At 37.1% G+C, this 17,565-nt stretch overlaps 1 long non-coding RNA gene across 4 annotated transcripts in view; it reads left to right on the forward strand.

The window, feature by feature from the left end:
• Window positions 1–17,246, forward strand: part of LOC120927403 — a 38,626-nt gene extending 21,380 nt beyond the window's left edge. The window contains exons 3-5 of one of the 4 annotated variants that reach the window (XR_005747076.1): window positions 13,005–13,074; window positions 13,260–13,419; window positions 17,131–17,246. This is a non-coding gene — a long non-coding RNA (uncharacterized LOC120927403). Of the gene's footprint in view, window positions 1–2,993; window positions 3,141–3,848; window positions 4,713–13,004; window positions 13,075–13,259; window positions 13,420–17,130 lie in introns of those variants that run through there. The other 3 variants (XR_005747078.1, XR_005747079.1, XR_005747077.1) reach the window with 3 other exon arrangements.
• The last annotated feature ends 319 nt before the right edge of the window (window positions 17,247–17,565 follow it).

Below are 17,565 nucleotides of genomic sequence, written 5' to 3' on the forward strand. Positions count from 1 at the left end.
TATAAAAAAACATTTTTTTCATTTTTTTTTTATTTATTTGAAGATTTTTAGGGAAAAAATTTAAACTCTGCTCTTTAACTGAAAATACTAATATACATTTTTTTCCGAATTATTTAAGAAATTGAGTGCATCAGAGACAACTCATATAATTTTCTTCTATTGAAACTACTTATTTGCTTATCAGTGTTAATTTTGTTGATGAAAATATTTTCATCATAGTTTTCGTCAGCGGCATGTTTTCATTGATGATAACGAAATGAAATTCAAGTCAAATTTTCATCAACGAACGGAAATGTAATGAAAATATAAGGGAGGGACGTTGACCCACTTGAACTTCCACCTTCTTCGGAGCTCAGCCTATCTGTTAAAGCCCCAGCCGCCTGACAAGCTGTATTGGCTGAAATATGCAGGCTCCCTCTGTCTGCCCGCTGCCTGGGAGTTCCAGAACAATGCCCTGCAAACAACCACATGGTGAATGCACCCCCCCCCCCCCAGCAAGTTAGTACTGTGTAAAATAAAAGCCTTTCCAGACCAGTTCTCTGCCCTGTGCACTCCCTCATTCCCATTTACTTCCCCTTCCCCCCATGTTATTAGATTTTTATATAGTATATAATTAGTTTGGAAATTTTAGCACAATGCTTAAATAATGCTTTAGAATTTAACTATATCCATTTGATTTTAACAGAGATTTTAGTCAACTGAAATTAAAGTAGAGGTTCACCCTAAAACAATTATATAACATTACATCCAGCATACTAACGATGTGTACAGTATGCTGGTATATTTTTTTTCGGCGTACATACCGCTTAATTGTTATTTTCCACCCGGCTTCCGGGTTCTGATTCCCGTGGGAATAGGCGTTCCTATTGAGAGCTTAGATGATTGACGTCTGGTGAAAAACTTCCCATGGCGCATAAGGCGCGTCACCAGTTTTCCGTAAATAGCCGACCTGCGAGTCAGCGCTATACGGCGCATGCGCCCATCATGTAGAGCTGACTGTGCAGGCGCCATATAGAGCCGACTCGCAGGTCGGCTATTTACTGAATATTGGTGACGTGCTTTATGGGCCATGGGAAGTTTTTCACCAGACGTCAATCATCTAAGCTCTCAATAGGAACGCCCAGTCCCGCGGGAATCAGAACCCGGAAGCCGGGGGAAAATAACAATTAAACGGTGTGTACGGTGAAAAAAAAATACCAGCATACTGTACATGTCGTTAGTATGCTAGATATAATGTTATATAATTGTTTTAGGGTGAACCTCCACTTTAAGACTAAAACAATCCAGATGACTAAAATACAACTAAAATGGCATTTTAGTCAAAAGACTATGACAAAAACCAAATCGAGTTTTGACGTTCAAATTAACACTTATGCTTACTCAAATGAATGAAGTTAATGAAATGGGGGAGAACCTCTGGGTGAATCTAGGATGGAAAAGGACCTGTGGTCCTAGTAGATGATAGGTTCATCAATGACATGCAATGCCAAGTTGCTGCTAACAAAGCAAACAGAATATTGGCATGCATTAAAAAGAGGATCAACTCCAGAGATAAAGTGATAATTCTCCCACTCTGAAAGACACTGGTCTGGCCTCACCTAGAGTATGATGCCCAGTTCTGGGCACCAGTCCTCAGGAAGGATGTACTGGAAATGGAACAAGTACAAAGAAGGGCAACAAAGCTAATAAAGGGTCTGGAGGATATTAGATATGAAGAAAGGTTGCGAGCTCTGAACATATTCTCTCTAGAGAAGAGACGCTTGAGAGGGGATATGATTTCAATTTACAAATACCATATTGGTGACCCCACAATAGGAATAAAACTTTTTTGCGGAAAGGGAGTTTAACAAGACATGTGGCCACTCATCCCTTCCACAGGCATTGGTTTCAGTGGAGGGGCATTGCCAGCTTCAAAAAACTATTAGATAAGCACCTGATCGACTACAACATACATGGATATACAATGTAATACTGACATATAATCACACACATAGGTTGGACTTGATAGACTTGTGTTTTTTTTCAACCTTACCTAATTAGTAACTATGTAACTATGTAAATCATGGGTCTTCAAACTATGGCCCTCCAGTTGTTCAGGAACTACAATTCCCATCATGCCTAGTCATGTCTGTGAATGTCAGTGTGTTACAATGCCTCATGGGATGTGTAGTTCTACAACAGCTGGAGGGCTGTAGTTTGAGGATCCCTGATGTAAATGAATACAAGATAATGATAAAAAAGGGGTTTTACATCAGCAGAAAAGGTTTAATAGAATAAGACCCCCTGTCACACCTATGGATATATAGTATTGAGCAACAAATACACACAGGGCAGTCGATTCAAGTGAATACATTTCCCTAAGTGCAAAGTGCGGAAATATGTGTTAATCGCTCAAAATAAATCACGAGCAGGAATGCATGTTCCCGCTATGCAAGTTATGAACGGGGGCCTATAATGCACAAAACAGCATCATAAAATATTTTTTTGCATTTACTATTCTTTTTAATTGCCATTTTTGACTAACACACAAAAATGCTACATGTCCTGTTTTTTTAAATGACTAGGCTGCAGCATGCAGATGCTATCTAGCCATAGGAATTAACTTATTTTTATTTTACATTTATTTTCTCACATTGCCTTTTACTGCAGGTAAGCAGACAAGTATAATAGGGCCCTAAGTACTTGTATACAAAAATGTCGAACTTTGAATCATACTGTTTATAGGGATAGTTTTAGGCAAAATGGTAACTGGGAAAAAATCTTTGGGAGGCCTATGCCTGGAATACTTTGATAGCATTATAACATCATGCCATTAGTATACTACAAGCCATACTCCCAGAGACATCAGTGACAAGCAAATCAATTTATAAATCATATGACTCTACAAATTGCCATTTTTGTAATCCTCCTAAATTGATGAATATAGATTTGTCTAGTCTGCACAGAATTTAAAAAATTCAGGATAATCATTTCATGTTTTTTTTTTTTTACAGCAAAACTTTAGAGGAAGAAAAAAGTGATAAATCGCAGTCTCTTAATTCAGGGGGAGGAGGCAAACGAACGTAGCTTCCTCTTTTGGGTGGAGCTCTGCTTTAAAGTCTTCTGTAGATAGCCGCAGGTTTTACACCTTCGTTCACAAGGTACTTCATCATTACATGCTGTTCCATGCATGCAGTAACACTGTTGTCTGCCATCTTGATTAACGGTCTCTGGACTGTCCCGCGACATGTGCGCCGCCTATCAGTAATAGGACACTCTTGCCACTTATCACTGCATGTAGTACTGCCATGCTAGCAACTTTTTTTATACCTGTAAAATTAAAAGTCCCGGTTTGACTTGAAAGCCCCTCATATTTTTTATTTTACAAGTTTATTATTTGACACATCCTTCAATTACAGTGTTGTCAGATAATTTTCTCTTGATGTTGTATGGCTTTAAAAAGAGGACACCATAGTAATAAATAGAAGACTAAGGATCAAGTGGCTTTTAGTAAATTGGAGTTGTACTTGATTATAAGGTATGTCAAAAATCATTTGACCACAAAAGCCACTTCAGCTTTGCATAAATTAGCCAGAGGGTACTTCCTTCCTTTACCACACATTTTTTTACTCACAAGCTAGTATTACTGAAAAGACAGACAGCTCACTTAGGTGTTGGTGCCTACTAATGGGAAACTGGGGGTAGGGCATGCATCATCTTAGCGGTACTACTGTGAAAGCCAGTGGGTGTTCAGTGCAGGGAAGATGACAAGTAAACATGATCATTTATACAGCTCAACATTACTGCTATAAAGGAAAGAAGACCCAGAAAAGTTTGTGATTACCGGCATTTGTCTAATTGTTTTCCAGATCCAGCCCTGACTCTTCATTTAACAGAGTAAGAACAAGAAAAGCTATTTCATATAAGCAGAAACAGTGTGTGCACTCATTGCTTCCGAGAAGGTGGCAGTGTGGACATCTAGGCCTAGACGCTCTGTAGTGGAATTAAATAAATGTTTTGTAATTCTACATTTTAATTCACTTGCCTGGGAAATTTGCAATTCATTTAATGCAATTAAACTCTTGGTAAATGTCTGATAAATTTACACTACATCAAAGTTTAATAAAATGTGCTATTTGTGTTCAAAATGTAAACAGTTTGCATCTGTAAGTAGATCTTATCCCTGCGCTACTATGATCTAAAAAAGCTACCCCAAATAAAAACAACCAAGCTAAAGAAAGCATCTACCACCCAAATGAGTTACATCACTACACTGTTTATAAATATGTAAAAAAATATCTAATAATGAAGCGCTTTCAATTAAAAAAAAAACTCTATGAAGTGACAAGTGCAATAAATAGTTAAAAAAAAAACAATCCCCATAAAAAAATGTTGTGTCATATAAATAATATACAACTCATATACAAATGTGCATTGCAAAAACATATCATACAATAAACATGTGCAAAAAATGTGCAGTCCAGATAAAAGTCCCAAACACCATACAATATCTGTGCAATCAATGGACAACTCCCAAAATCTTGTTATAATCCGTTAACTTCCTCCAACGTGAGAAAAAACACCACAGTGCCCTTTACCAACCCTTATGGGTATCCTCTCACTTGGTACTGTGGACCCCAATAATATGAGTTTAAATGCGATCTGTTCATATATATGTGCTGAGTAGGGATGAGCTTCGAGTTCGAGTCAAACTCATGTTCGACTCGAACATTGCCTGTTCGCCGAACAGCGAACAATTTGGGGTGTTTGCGGGAAATTCGAAAAGCCGCAGAACACTCTGGTAAAGTCTATGGGAGAAATATAAAGTGCTAATTTTAAAGGCTTATATGCAAGTTATTGTCATAAAAAGTTTTTGGGGACCTGGGTCCTGCCCCAGGGAACATGTATCAATGCAAAAAAAGTTTAAAAAAAACGGCAGTTTTTTTCGGGAGCAGTGATTTTAATAATGCTTAAAGTGAAACAATAAAAGTGAAATATTCCTTTAAATTTGGTACCTAGGGGGTGTATAGTATGCCTGTAAAGCAGCACTTGTTTCCCGTGCTTAGAACTGTCCCTGCACAAAGTGTAATTTCTGAAGGATAAAAAGTCATAAAATCACTGCTCCCGAAAAAACTGCAGTTTTTAAAACTTTTTTTTTGCATTGATACATGTCCCCAGGGGCAGGACCCGGGTCCCCAAACACTTTTTAGGATAATAACTTGCATATTAGCCTTTAAAATTAGCACTTTAGATTTCAAACGTTCGAGTCCCATAGACTTTAATGGGGTTCTAGATTTCACTCGAACCGAACGGTGCTAACCGAACGGGGGGGTGTTCCGCTCATCCCTAGTGCTGAGAATCACTTGCAATCAACCTCTCAGGAGTAGATAAATCAAAAAGGAAGCACAGATACCAAATAGTGCAGACCGCTTATTCCATTTTAATTAAGAAACGTAATTATTGCACTTAAATGGAATCAAAGATCAGCGAACACCACTCTCTAAGATGGCATCTAAACTCCGCCCAGCGTGATGACGTCACTGTCAAACTGATGCGTTGCGCTCAGATTGGCTTTCCTAAAGGATGAAGACAGTCGTTGGCATCATACTCTAAATATTTTTCCTCAAATTAAGTTGTTATAGCAATCAACATGTATCAGCCACCATTTTACCAGAGACCCATGCTATACTTAGAAGCTGATATCATTCGCAAACATGGAACCAATTCAGTTTCAGGAGCGCTGTAAACACGTGACTTTTTCCATCGTAAATTTCTGATCGTGTGTACGGGGCATTAGACTATATTGGTGTCATGGATATCTGGTAACCTACAATTATACTTGTCCTTGGTTACTGTTTTTGTGGCTGAATTAGAAACAATTCATTTAATCACTGCTGTAGCAATACTGGCAAATATACAGAGATGATCAGATTGTTGTAAAATCATTGCTTGCAGGCAACTCTTTCAATTCTTCTTGAGATGGTTAATCTGCCAGACTCATTCATAATTAAATGTGTCTGCTTTGCACAGTTTATAATATAAGACAACTTTTATTATTTCCCTCCATCAATATTAATTATGTTGATTGGAGTTGATGAGTTTTCACTTCCCATTAGTAGATGTTATTCATTAGCAGTCTGTTGTAGCTTTTTGGCAATTGTTATATAATTACGGACACTTAAGTTATAAAAAAAAGAATTTGTTGAACAGTGAACATGTATATGCTTTAAAGAATAATGCAAATCGAATAAAAAAAGAAAAGTATAATTTTTATTTGAAAAGCTGTTGAATTGACTAACTATAACCAGTTAAAAGGAAACAATAATAATGGACAGTTTTATTAATTTATGTTAATACTGTATTAAACTCTTTTTTACTGTTTATGTAAAGCATTTTCTTTGCAAATAAACAATTAATACACATGCACCCATGCAACAGGATTTACAGAACCTTATCATTTAAAAAAAAAAAAAAAAACTAAGCAAAAACGGTTCACTTTCACACTTCCACATCTACCGGTATCTTTAATTTAAATGCCACCTAGCTCTGTAAACTATATGAACAGAGCAGGCTAGGAGACAGAGTGAGTGGGATCAAGACACTCCTGTGTTTTATGTGTAAATTTGAGCTTGAACTTGAAGCTCCACCTACTGGCTGAAATGTGAAATATTTAAATGCAATATATACTTATTTACTGTAGATTTATCAGATTTCAATATATTTATATGCAATAATTACATATATAAAGTTACCTGACTCTAAAAAATGTAAGTTGTAAACATTAAAGAAAATACATTGCTGGTAACACTTTAACCTTGCAAAAAGGGAGTACATCTCCATATTTATTATAATGATTGACAGTGCAGCATTATATGTAATGGCCCACTGCATCACAGAAGCAGAGTTTTTTTTTTCTTCTTATGATTCAGATCTGTTCAGTTATTACCTGTTGAAGAAAAGGACAAATTCTCCTTATGTGTCTAATTACTATAGGCATGTGATTTTACATATCTATTTGTTCACCTATTTACCGTATTTATCGGCATATAACACGCACAGGCGTATAACACGCACCCTAACTTTAAGAGGGAATTTTCAGGAAAAAAGCTTTCCACAGCCCCCCTGTGTATTACACGCAGGCACAGTTTGCCCACTATTTTCAGGGTAAAAAAGTGAGTGTTATACGCCAATAAATACAGTATTTATTTTATTCAAGTTTCTTTTACAAAACATGATTGCTGCTTTATAACTAGATGCAAATAATGCTTAGCAGATTTTTTATTTTTTTTAACTATATATATATATATATATATATATATATATATATATATATATATATATATATATTAGTGCTGTCAAACGATTCAAATTTTTAATTGCGATTAATCGCATTAATGTCATAGTTAACTCACGATTAATCTATCTAATTTATGACGAATTTCCCCACAAATATCGCACAATTCTGCAAGTGATTATAATTTATTATCGCTGTTTTCTAGCTGATCTAAATCCATTTTTGACATAAAGGGACACTTTTGGACAATCTACAGTTTTTCAGGCAGAAAGAATAGTTTTTTTATATAAAAGTACATGTAGGACACTGGGCAGACCACTAGGGACAAGGGGGGTGTGTATTTTTTACATACAGTACTGTAATCTATAAGATTACAGTATACTGTGTGTATTGTGTTTGTTTACTTTTTTGAATTTGGCGCCGTTCTCCGCTCCCGTGCGTCGTAACGTCGCAGGGAACGGAGCTCGGCGGCACACAGGCACTGTGAATCGAGCGAGGACCCGCCAAGCGAGGAGGACCCGCCAAGCAAGGAGGACCCGCCAAGCAAGGAGGACCCGCTCGATCACACAGCGGGGTGGCATCGCTGGATCCAGGGACAAGGTGAGTAACTTGCCTGTGAATCCAGCGAGAAGGTAAGCCGCGCCGCGCCGCTGCACACTCTGCATGTCCACCCCGAGGGCTCCTGCGTTAATCGCGCGATAAAAATATTGACGGCGTTAACATGGGTTTGCGTTAACGCCGTTAATATCGCGTTTAACGCACAGCCCTAATATATATATATATATATATATATATATATATATTATACAAAATGTAAAAAAGTATAAACTGCGCTATTTGTGTGAGTGAATTGAGCTGCTAAGAAACACCAAAAAAATATTAAAAAAAGAAAAGCTGCACTATATAAATGAACCTGTGCTGCACTGACCAACCGTGCTAATATGAAAGCTCTCACAGTTAAAAGGTATAGTGAAAAATGTATATAAATAATGTGGACAAACGTGTGTAAACAAGAAAATATGTTTTTTTACCCACCAACGTGAAAAATCAGTATTGATAAATATACATAACCTAATTATATAAATATGCTGTCAATGTGAAAATAATAACAAGTGACATACACAATACCATAGAGCTTTGTGAAATTGATACTCAAAAAATAATACTCAATATCAGTGGATAATTAAAAACATATATCAGTCCATAAAAATAAAAATAAAATAAAAAAAAGGGATGAGGGAAGAAATGGCAACCCTCAGTGATCAAAATAGCAGACACAATGATGGTGACTGTAATCTCCAAATAAGTCCATGCAAAGTTGACATTAAAACCTCCACGGTGACAGGTAATCCAAAACACCCAAGGAAAAGTGTGGATAGGAAAGTGCCTCCACCTGAGTACACACTGACGCTTACCGGATAAATGTGATCTCTTAATTATAGGAGATCAGTGAGCGCTTGTGGTTTATAACCCAACCTGGGGGTCTTTAAAGCCTTGCACTGGACGTCTCAGCTTCGATGTTAGTGTTCCCATAGGATTGTGACAAGTTCAGTAAATCCCCATATAGAAACAAAAAGGTTGTTATAGTGTAAAACCTTTAACATTTACTGAAGTAATCCCGTATCCCGTGACCACGTCCCTCTAGTGACGAAACGTTGGGAGGAACGACATTCTGACTTCACCGCATGCGTGTCAGACCCGAAAGTATATGGGCTGTGATCGAGAGACGGCCAGCTCGATTCCTTTTATGCTGTTTTTATCTAAACTGTAAGTGTCCATTCCTCTTGATTACTTCATTAAATGTTAAAGGTTTTACACTATACCAGCCTTTTTGTTTCTATATGGGGATTTACTGAACTTGTCAACTTTGCATGGACTTATTTGGAGATTACAGTCACCATCATTGTGTCTGCTAGTTTGATCACTGAGGGTTGCCATTTCTTTCCTCCATCCCTTTTTTGTAATGGACTGATTCATGTTTTTTTATTATCTGATATTGAGTATCATTTTTTGAGTATCAATTTCATAAAGCTCTATGGTCTTGTGTATGTCACATGTTATTATTTTCACATTGACAGCATATTTATATAATTAGGTTATGTATATTTATTTATACAGATTTTTCACGTTGGTGGGTAAAAAAACAGATTTTCTTGTGTTCACACGTTTGTCCACATTATTTATATAAATTTTTCACTATACATTTTTAACTGAGAGCTTTCATATTAGCGCGGTTGGTCAGTGAAGCAGAGGTTCATTTATATAGCGCAGCTTTTCTTTTTTAATATATATTATACAGCTTAATTTTTGAAGTAAAGCTATGCCCAATCAGACCAGTATTTTTTAAGCCTAAATCATCAGATGTGAATCAAGTAATGTTCCTATATGTGACAGTGGGAAGAGCTGTAGGAATTACAGGTTTTATTTTTAGTATATTTTAAAGCCTGAACCATGTGTTTTTTTTATAATTATTATCCATATCAAAAATATTAGATGAGCATCTTTCTTTCTTTTCTTTTTTTTTAACATACATACTGTACATGACATGCACATCCTGTTTTAAGATTATTCATAGTGTTTGCTATTATACATAAGTGAATGGACAATAAGAATTTTCCATGGTTATTTTTTATAACAAAATACATAATTGTTTTAAACCAGTAACTTGTGATGGAGGTTTCCTAAACTGTATGTATACGTTCCAATTTATTTGGAATAGAAGAATACTATTTTATTTTTGAGTTTATATTTTTTCATACATAAATTGGGTATCCAATCTTTGAAGGAGCCATTGGGTTGATTTACCAAAGCTGGAGTATGCAAAAGCTGGTGCAGCTGTGCATTGTAGCCAATCAGCTTTTAACATCAGTTTGTTCAATTATGCTTCAAAATAAAAAAATAAATGGAAGCTGAATGGTTTCTCTGCACCATATTGTGCACTCTCCAGATATAGTAAATGTGTTTTAATGATACATGCTGGAAGATTGAAAAATTACTTGGTTACCACTTGAAAAAATGAACAGCCCCACAACAAGAACATTTTTAAAACATAATTGCATGGGTAAGGAAATCCTAAAAGAAATTAACTACAATTCTTGTCATGATAAAACTGTAATTTGTTTCTCTACATAGTTTATGCTTATGACCCTAAGTATCAGAAACAATATTGAAATCATATATCCCCAAAAAAATACTATATTCCCAGGGTACAAGATGTTAAAAAAAAGCGATATCAAGTTATTGTTTACAGTAGCTTTAACTTTTTAGAAACATATAGTATTATTTAATGTTTTTTAATATTTTTGAGATATTGTTTGACCCCCCCTTTCCAACAAGTTCTGTTGGTGCTGAGGACTCGATGTAGGCTAATTTGTAAAGTTTCGTCTTGGCCATATAACTGCACACATAAAATCTACAATTGTAATTCTCCAAAAAAATTCATAAACATAATTTGTGAAAAACTGCATCATATAAATGGCTTCAAATTTAAATATTAAAGACTGTAGATGTTTGCAGAATGTAAAGCCTTACCCCAAAAATCTGTTGAAAATTAGATTAAATATTTTGCTTACTAAGTCAAGGTGTACCCTGAGTATAACTTCACGGAAAGTATTATTTGTTTGATCAAAAGCATTATTGTCTTTTGGGTTTGTTTTTGGAAAAATGCACTATATGTGCTTTTTAAAAAAAATAATAATAATGAAGGATACCAGCTCCTAGCACTGATGTATTGTCAACTGACAACTGGCAACCGTTGACTCCAATCATCAGAAAATAGCCATCTACTTCCTGAAGGAGTGAAATACAGTCTGTCAGGTCATGTCATAGCTAAATATTAAAAAAAATAAGTAGCACTGAATTTTTTACTTGTATGTAAAGTTTTTTTCTAAACTATTCTGAAGTGTACTACTTCAGGTGAGACTAATATGGTGTCTTAAAATCGAGAATATTTTGATTTGAACAAGATTAAGTTCTCTGATTCCCTATTTTCCTTATACAAAGTTGAAGTTATAACCTATTTTTTGATACATAAGTGTTGCTAATATGTAATGTTTTAAAAAGTGTTCCTACTTTTCACCCTGTGCAGGTAACCAAAATTAGTTGAAACAGATTTAAACAGGATGACTGGTGTTTTTGTTTATACCTTTTTGGTTTATTACAGTCAGGGCTAAAAATATCACTTAATATTTAGTTCTCTTTTTTAGACAGGTCAATTTTAAATATTTCATAATCATAATTTATATTTTCATATACAGTCAGCAGATGGAACTTTTGTCTCATCTATTTTTTTCAGATTCATTTATGTATCTCTTTTCCTTCATTGTTTGCAGAGCTCAGTAGCTCAATCAAAAAATTTAAACATACAAGTGAATGAGTCAGAGCATACATCCCTCACCTCTAACCTAATTCTTTTAAAGTCTCAATTAGATAAGATAGAGATAGATAAGAGTTTTTGAAAAGACAACTTCAGCAATGCCCTCCTTTTGGGAAACCAACAGTGCTATATATACAATATATATATATTCTTATTCTAAAAAATATACACTTAAAAATGTATAAAAAATGGAAAAATAAACTCAACCTCAAACCATTACAGTTTTCTATTAAGTGTGATGAGCAGCACTCCAAGAATGGTAACTGTAGCCATAAAGTATTATGTAATTCTTTTAAATTATATTTTAGAATCACAGCACAAGAGAGGGCAAAAACAATATTCGTTGTTCAGCTGCAACTGGTATACCAAAAGACTAGTAATTAGTGGGCTTATTGAGCAGACTCTAAATAGATCCAAGTGTCCCCTATTGGGGAGATGAAAGTTTGCTGAATGTTGTACATGTACAATGTTGCTTCTACCTAATCCTGTGATTTTGAGGTACTTTCATATTGCACAGGCACAGATTTCACCTTCATGACAACGTCTCCCTTGTCTTCACAGGATTTAAAAACATCTTAATTAGCTCATTGTTACTATGTGCATATGTCAAAAATGTATGCTGATTGTATATCTATGTTTTTTCTTTTATTCTGCAGCTCCCTCCAAATTATATACATTTGCAGTTCTGTATACTTTGAAATGAAGAAATAAAGATTATACGATTTTTTTTTTATTGTTGATAACCTTTTTTATAATAGTTTCTCCCCTAAGGCCTCGTACACACGATAGGTAAACAGAGGACAACGGTCTGATGGACCATTTTCATCAGTCAAAACCGATCGTGTGTGGCCCCCATAGGTTATTTAACCATCTGTTAAAAAAAGGCCAACTTGCTTTAAATTTAACCGATGGATTCCTAACCGATAGGTCAAAACCGATCGTTAGTAGGCACAACCATCGATTAAAAAACCACGCATGTTTAGAATCAAGTCGACGCATGCGTGGAAGCATTAAACTTCGTTTTTTTTCAGCATGTCGTTGTGTTTTATGTCACCGCGTTCTGACACGATAGTTTTTTTAACCGATGGTGTGTAGGCGCGACGGACCATCAGTCAGCTTCATCGGTTAACCAATGAAAACGGTCCATCAGACCGTTCTCATCGGATAGACTGATCATGTGTATGCGGCTTTAGACTACTCTGCACACACAACTATAAATATCTCAGATTTCATTGTTTGCATTTGATGGGCATCATATGCTATTTTCTGGGTATTGCCATAGATGAAGATATTTATGGACTGCCATAATTACACGGGAACATTGTGTCCCACTGTTTATTTTCCTCCTACTTACAGAAAACAGATTCAGCAGTTTAGGAGGAAGTGCCAAAGACAGGCTGCCCAGAAGAACAATACAGTTGGACAGGTGAGAACAATAGTTTGTCCATTGCTATGGTCTGTCAGGAAGAACTAAACAATACTCATGGGTTTTTAGTTAAATGATTGAAACTGTTCTGCACTGGCATGTTTGCTTGAATATAATAAATGTACCTATCTTTTGCTCAAAGTGACCAAATAAGGCTAAATAAAGATTTGTTTTTCTGTCCATAGCTTTAAAGTCTCGTTTTCCTGTTCTTAGTACTCTATGGAAACATTAAAGTGAAAAAAACTGATTGGTGAAGAAGAACAGTTCTTCCAACAAACCATTTTGATTCTGTGCCATACTCATGGGAATTGTGGAAATACTAATGACTATCATAGAGACTACAAAGTCAGTAGCACCATCATTCTATTGGTCCTGTCCATGTTTTGTGTGTATATTTCAAAGTCCGAATGCTGTAATGAAAAATTCTAAACAGGGGAAAAAAAAATCCAAAAATGGTCTGGACACCTGAGATGAAAAATGAAGAGCAGGCTTGAGAGAAAAAGGGTTAAGGCAGTATGCTGTAAAGGCTTATAAAAAATGCTCATAAAAATATTTCACTTTACAGGTTAAGTTTCACTTGTACAGGTTAAAAAGACATAAAACATTTTTTTTTATTCAGGGGGAGATTGAATAAGTTGTAAAATATTCAACCATTTAGATAAGGCTGATAAAAAAACTTTGCCTTGGGTAAAATGTTATCTTTACAGGAACTATATATGATTGGAATTTGCATCATTCTGCCAAGAAAATATTTGCTTTTTATATCTTTAATTACAAGTATTTGATAAAACTTGGGAATATACACTACAGGTAAATATAATTTTGACAAAAAGTGAAATGATTACAACAGCAAAAAGAACTGTTAAGCGTTTCTAAATCATGTCCTCATAGGACCCCAACAAAATCTCATCTGAATTAAGAAGAACGCACACAGTGTCAGGGATAATCAGGCTAGTGTCTTTACCACAGTCTGTTCCTTTTTATAAGATAAAATACGAGTATTTATAAAGCAGTCGTAAGGAATGTTTTACCAAGGTCCCTGGGCAATGATATAAGATGGTAATTATAGTATTTTTTTTTAAGTTTTGAAAGTTAAAAGCATAGGGTGCTTTAGCAGTCCATGTGTTGCTGTATATGTAAAAACAGAATTTTTGACCAGGAAAAAATCAAGTAATCAGGTACAATACAATCTGTGAACACATATATAAACACAGTGCCACCAAATCGGACAAGATCATAATATATGTAAAGCCGAGCCCGATTATTATTATTATTATAATTAGGGTTGTCCCGATACCACTTTTTTAGGACCGAGTACAAGTACCGATACTTTTTTTCAAGTACTCGCCGATACCGAATACCGATACTTTTTTTTAAATGTGTCCCCAAATGCAGCCATGTCCCCCACGAATGCAGCCATGTCCCCCCACATATGCAGCCATGTCCCCCACATATGCAGCCATGTCCCGCACATATGCAACCATGTCCCCCACATATGCAGCCATGTTCCCCCACATATGCAGCCATGTCCCCCATATATGCAGCCATGTCCCCCATATATGCAGCAATGTCCCCCATATATCCAGCCATGTCCCCCATATATGCAGCCATGTTCCCCATATATATTGCCATGTCCCCCCTATATCCAGCCATGTCCCCCCTATATCCAGCCATGTCCCCCCTATATCCAGCCATGTCCCCCATATATCCAGCCATGTCCCCCATATATCCAGCCATGTCCCCCATATATGCAGCCATGTCCTCATATATCCAGCCATGTATCCCCCCATAACTAGATAACGCCGCATGGTTAAACAGAGTGCGGGGAACATCACAGCTTTCATTTTAATAGCTGTAGTGTTCCCCGCTGTGCCGCGTATAGACACTCCCCCTTTTTTGGGATTGGACAGATCACCCGTCCAATCCCGAGCAAGGGGGAGTGTCTATACTCGGCGCGGCGGGAAACACTACAGCTATTCAAATGAAAGCTGTAATCTTCCCGGCACGCTGTTTAACCAGGCGGCGGCGTTGTTTCTGTATGCCGCATTCGTTGTGTTGGCGGCGTGTGGCGGCAGCAGTGGCGGCGGGGGGGCGAGTATCGGATGAGGCATCGGGGACATTTGCGGGAGTACAAGTACTCCCGCAAATACTCGGTATCGGTCCTGATACCGATACTGGTATCGGTATCGGGACAACCCTAATTATAATACAGGATTTTATAGCACCAACAGTTTGTTTACAAAAAAAGGGAATCAGCACAGTTAGAATACAATAAAATACAGGAGGATTAAGAGGACCCTGCTCACAACAGCTTACAGACTAATAGGGTGGGGAAAGTGACACAAAAGGTATTAACTGCGAGGGATGAACTGATGCCAGAATGGGAGTTAGCCGGACAGACTGAGATAGAGACTTCCAGTGGATGAAAGAGGCTCTGGAGATGAGCATGGGAGGAGGAGACAAGGGAACTAGAGAGCAGGAGCTCTTGGGAGGAAATGACAGTTTGGATGATATTTTGAGACAACATTGGTGATGTATAGAAAAAAAGCAGTCCAACTGAAGGGTGGGCAACACAGAAACAAATTTTCTAATGGGCCCACATAACAAAGGCATCCAAACTTCAAGAACGTGGTCACATACAACACTACAACAACACTAGGACGAGCTGAGAAAAATTAAGTTCAATGGTTCCGAGCATGCGTCAAATTGATTCCAAACATGCATAGGAATTGCATACAGACGATCGGAATTTCTGACAAGAACTTTTGTTGTCGGAAAAATTGAGAACCAGCTCTCAAACATTTGTTGTCGGAAATTCCGACAGCAAATGTCTGATGGAGCCTACACACGGTCGGAATATTCAACCAAAAGCTCACATCGAACATTTGTTGTCGGAAATTCCAACCGTGTGTACGTGGCATTAGAGAGCAGCTTGTAGCACATTACACAGAAAACTGGCATCAGAGGAGACCTCAACATCCACCTAGTAGAGTGTAACAAATATGTGATCAGAAGCCCAGATGGCAACCTTGCAAATTTGAGAAATAACAATGGAAATTGTGAGGCAAACAAAGGTTAATGCACCATAGAGAAATGTGAAGATATGCTTGTGTAGCATAGGTAGTTCATAAAATATTCATAGAAAGTTCACAAAAATCACATGGGGGGGGGGGGTGTTGTACTTCAGTAGGCAGCTCCACCTGAGACAGGAACAAATCTCTGAAAATACAAAAAAATGTAATTACAAAAAAGGAACACAAGGGGCACCAGCTCAAACCATGGTTTGAGAATAGGAACCAATAGGAGTTCTGAAACACATCACCATAGCAACCAGCCCACCCCAGGTGTGACATCAGATCCTGCCTTGTGTCCCACAGTGGCTCTTCTCACCTGACCTGCTGTCACAAGCAGCTCTTCTGGATGACTGATTTCATCCAATGTGGCATGACTGCAGATAAGCTCTTTGATTTTATATTTCTGTGAGTTTGCATTTGGCTTTTTAATCATAATAAACCCATTGATGCTGCACTTAGTGCCCCCTTGTGTTCCTTTTTTGCAAATTTGAGAAACAGATGCCTGATGCCATAAAGCACTAACAGAAGTGGTAAAGTGTTCCCTAACAGGAAAGAAAGAAAACCTAGCCTTCAAACCCTAACCTTGGGTGATAACTTGTCTGCTTCACCTAACAATGGTGGAGCAAGAAGCAGGGAGACCCCTGCAGGAGCCCTTTATAAAGTTATCAGCTAGATGCTGATTTATACTGAAGAAAGTTCAGAATACGTACAATAGTGTACTCTCTGGGATGAAACTTCCTTGCCTTTCACCAAGCACAATAGATCTTCCAGGTGCAATGGTAGACTTTTGCAAGTGGTTGATTTTCTAACCTTCAAGAGTGTAGCCTAAGTCTGATAGGACTTTGTCTCTTTGGACCGTGGCACCAACAACCACTTCCCCTGAATCAACTGTGGGTATAATATAGTGCATATGGAGGTTGTCTATTTGTGTGTGTTTTTTCTATGTTGGCTGAACTGGATGGTCATGTCTTTTTTCAACCAGATTAACTATTAGAGATGGGCAGAACTTTAAGCATGACAATTGCATGACAATGATCCCAAACACACTGCCTTGGCAACAAAAGAGTGGCTTTGTAAGAAGCATTTCAAGGTCGTGGAGTGGCCTAGCCAGTCTCCAGATCTCAACCCCATAGAAAACCTTTGGAGGGAGTTGAAAGTCTGTGTTGCCCAGCGACAGCCCCAAAACATCACTGCTCTAGAGGAGATCTGCATGGAGGAATGGGCCAACATACCAGCAACAGTGTGTGACAACCTTATGAAGACTTACAGAAAACATTTGACCTCTGTCATTGCCAACAAAGGATATATAACAAAGTATTGAGATGAACTTTTGATATTGACCAAATACTTATTTTCCACCTTAATTTGCAAATAAATTCTTTCCAAATCAGACAATGTGATTGTTTGGATTTGTTTC

This window comes from Rana temporaria, chromosome 2 (assembly GCF_905171775.1).
Source record: "Rana temporaria chromosome 2, aRanTem1.1, whole genome shotgun sequence".
NCBI lineage: Eukaryota > Metazoa > Chordata > Amphibia > Anura > Ranidae > Rana > Rana temporaria.